Raw genomic sequence first — 4,211 nt, forward strand, 5'->3', positions numbered from 1 at the left:
CTTCTGCAACTTTAAAACTATGCTATGAGCATCTTGCCAGCATGACACATCTCAAACCCACTGTGAGTCGTTACACCCTCAGTGAGGTTTCTTCCTCTCTTCCTCCCACTTCCCTTTAACACCCTGTGCTGTGGATTCATTTTCTGCATCCCTTGGATCCTGGATGGGGCCAAACAGAAACTAACCAATTCTGTAATAAGCAACCTCTTCAATTAGCCACACTGTCACCTATAATAATACAAATTCTTTGCGATTCTAATCATCAGCTGTCATTCAAATATTGCCAGGTGCTTGGCAACAAGACTGTGGAATTTTTCATCCATCTGTCCAGCATTAGAAATGACCTTCTATCTTTCCAATGCATACAGGTTTGTTTTCTTAAATAGGCCATTTTCAAAAACAAAAAAACAAAGCCCTCTAACTATACTAGGTAGTTAAATATTTGCAAGAGGGGGAATATATTTAATAAAACACATAGTATTTTTTAACATTCTTTATGACTGCTTTGAGAAGTACATACTATGCATCTTAATTATATCCACTATTTCCAGACCCATTCCCTTTTCCCTATGCAGCCAAATTTGATTTCTTTTCTATTTTTTTAAACTATCAAGAATATTGCATGCTGTACCTATATACCCTTGAATATGCATGCTTCACTCGAGGGTGATTTATTTCTAAGGTGCCACACCCTTAAAAAAATCCAAGTTCTCTTTCCCAAATGCTATTGTCTACAAATTAGGTTCTTAGAAGGGGTCAGTTTCCTGCCCACCACCACTCTCTATGGTACAATTCTTTTGAAAGGGTTGCTGAGCTGTGCAGATCGTATGCATGCTTTCTTTCTTTCTTTTTAATACTGTAGCCATTTTCAGGGACCTTAAGGACTTCAGCTGTCCTTAAGGCTCGTAACATGGCATCACTATTGCCCGCCTTTTCTAAGTATCTGCAGAAGCACATGGAGATAAGCAGATTAATTGTGCATGCTTTCTTAATTGCAATGAATTTATATGTGCAAACATTCCACTGTGTCCAGAAATCAGTGTTTCCTCTAGTCATCTATTGCCCACGATCGATGCTTGGATGAAGGGGTGTGATACAGTTGGTTCTATTAGGTCTGAGAATCCTACAGTCTCCTTTTCTTTGCATATTGATCAGTTGTAGATCTCTGTATTAATCACCGTCTACTTCTAAAAGAAGCTTTCCTGGTGAGGATTGACCAATGCCCTAATATATAGATATAATGATCAATCATCGCGAGTCAGTTTAATTTGATGGCCATTCAATAGAGTCATACTAAGGTTTTCCCTAGGGTCTATGACCTTTCAACCACAGAATCTTAACTCCTATTATGGGGTCAGATATAGGTTTCAACATGGGGGTGGGTCACTAAATGCAGTAGAAAAGTAGCTCTGTTTATTAAGATAACATCTGGGCCACTATGGTATCAGTTGACAAATGTATCCTGGCCTTTCTTTGTAGTTCTTTCACTAGATGGTGATTATATTTTTCCTCTGGCAACATGCATAACACCCCCCATCACCGTGAAAGCTAGCCATAGGGATGAGGTTTATAGGTATGTTCAATTTACATTTTTTCATGTTTCTATGACTCAAGTCTGTGGAGTTTTCAGTAGGAGAGTCTTGCTCTCAAGTTATGGTTGGAGGATAACAAATAACATTGGTAGGAGCTTGAACTATTTAAGGGCTGATATGGCCTCACTTGCCAGTAACTTCATTCCTGACACTGGACTTCTTGTTTATTATTATGCATTGCCTTCTTACAGGGTAGATATTTAAATTCTTTATCTCTCTGTGTGTATACATATTTTAAGAATCTACAGTAGTAAGTTTTCTACAAACTTTTAAAAATATTGAGTGTTACTTATCCCTCTCCATACTCCCTCACCCTGCTTGCCCTCCTTTCTTTGGCCATTGAACATTTTCTGTACAACTCTTCCCCATTTCACCTTTATACCATTTCATTCTAGCTCTAAGTAGTGTTCTGAAATTGTAGCATTACCAGTAAATCCATCAAAGGAGCTGGAATCAAACAGGAAGAATTTGAGACACCTGTTTATTCATGTTGTTACCAATTCACAAGCTTTCTGTTAAAAGCATTTATACTGTAAAAGAAAAGACCTACAGACAAATGAAAAAAGTAATTGAAAATATCCTCCTAAGTAGACAGGTTTTAACTGGACTGTTCATATAATTAATCTGCATCAGTAGAACATTGATGAAGGTAAGAAGCTGCTATTGACAGTAATGTCAGAATACATGTACATATTAAACTGGACTGCCAACAAAGATCTGTGTACCCCACATTTCTATACCTATTGTTCCTCAGTTTTAAATGAAAAGACATACAAGTATCTATTTATAAAACAAGTTGCTTCAAATAGTATCAAAATGTATCCTCAAATCAGTATTTGGTTTTTTTTTAAATGACACCGTTTTACTACAAGTGCAATCCTAACTATGTCAGCTAACATATATTGGGTGAACATGCCTTCAGAACGACTTGATTAGATAGGAGCTCCTATTTCTATTCAGAATAACATCTACTCAGCAAATTAATCTATTCAAAGCATGTCATCTTATAGTTAGAGGTCAAATTAATTTATGTCATTTGACTATATCAGAAAGATTTTAGGATACTTATCCCATGAGATATCAAAGGGCTACCATTAACAAAGGAGATCAAATGTATAGGTCTGACCATCTTCATTTGAAATTTTTCCTCTAAATACTGCTTGACAACAATTATTTTTGTTACTGATAATGCAACTGTGTCAAGCTTATGTGGCCTAAATCTTGAGAGGCACTTTAAGTAGACTTAGCTGATGGCATGTTTTGCTCAGAATCAGAACTTCTGTTCCACATCATTTAACTCTAGAAAACATTAAAATGGCACAAATTTAATTTAAAAAGTTATCACTATTACCATTATTCTCAGAAAGTCTTCTTGCTTTAAATATATGTATGATGGGGGTTGTGGCGTATAAGGAAATTCCAACTGTACCATCTTTGTGAAATCTTCCCATGATGTGGGAATCCCCTCTGTATGCTGTGATTACCATTAATGAATAAAGAAACTGCTTTGGACCTATAGCAGGGCAGAACTTAGATAGGTGGGGAAAACTAAACTGAACGTGGGGAGAAAGAAGGGCAGTGTCAGAGAGATGCCATGGAGCTGCCACAAGAGTCAGACATGCTGAAACTTTGCCAGTAAGCCGCTGTCACGTGGCGATACACAGATTAATGGCAATTGGTTAAATTAATATGTAAGGAGTTAGCCAATAAGAAGATAGAGCTAATTGCCAAGCACTGATTTAAATAACATATTTTCTGTGTGATTATTTTGGGTCTAGCTGGGAGCTGGGAACCAACAAGCAGCCTCCTCCAACATTCCCAGATGTTTCAGAAATTCAAAATCCCTATTTAAATTTTTATAAAATTTTCTATTGCTACTTTTTGCCAAAGTGTATCTGTTGAATTAGAATATTTATGTTTGAATTTATGTCTATCACCAGATTACAGACCTCTGATCTACTATAGGAATATCTACTTATCTTGCTGTTACTCATGGCCCATTAACTTAACACATAGGAAATGCTCAACAACCTTTACTATACTGAAGTGGCAGGAATAAAGGTGAAATAGTATGTCAGTACAATGATGAAAATTTTATTTAAATACAGGAAGTCAAAAATACTAAGATTTTAAGATACTGAAAATTATGTCATTATTATTGTCTTCTATTCTTTACCTGAATTAGTTAGCCTTATGTCAGAACATATAGAAGATAACACTATTCACAGTGTATAGAAGAAAACAGTACAAGGAGTCTGAAGTGTGCATTGTATTCCGAATCAATTCCAATATTAACATAAAGTTTTTCCTAGTTTAAAAGTGTTATATGCGATGCCCAAACTGAAACATTCCCTCCAGTAAACTCATGAGACTTAGGAGGTAAACAAAAGGTCACATATCTAGGAGAGCAGAATCCTGAAATATTCTCAAAGGCCCCTTCTAAGCAGTGTAAAAAAGAATTTTAAATGGTTGCTGAAAGAGACTGAGCAGTGAGCTGAAGAGAAGATTTCTAGGACAGCTAAAGTGCCTCCAAGCTGTGCAGAGAACTCCTGATTTGCAGCTTTTGTGAGTCCTTACTTGAGTTCAGGTGGGCTTTTCAGTGAGCCAGCTGCTTCAAAG

General features: G+C 36.5%; 1 non-coding gene across 1 annotated transcript; it reads right to left on the reverse strand.

The window, feature by feature from the left end:
- Nucleotides 1-854: 854 nt before the first annotated feature.
- On the reverse strand, nucleotides 855-986 carry LOC119826937. The gene has a single exon (XR_005287503.1). It is a non-coding gene; the product is annotated as a small nucleolar RNA SNORA33 (small nucleolar RNA).
- Between the last annotated feature and the right edge of the window lie 3,225 nt (nucleotides 987-4,211).

The sequence above is a fragment of the Arvicola amphibius genome, chromosome 11, assembly GCF_903992535.2.
Source record: "Arvicola amphibius chromosome 11, mArvAmp1.2, whole genome shotgun sequence".
Taxonomy (NCBI): domain Eukaryota; kingdom Metazoa; phylum Chordata; class Mammalia; order Rodentia; family Cricetidae; genus Arvicola; species Arvicola amphibius.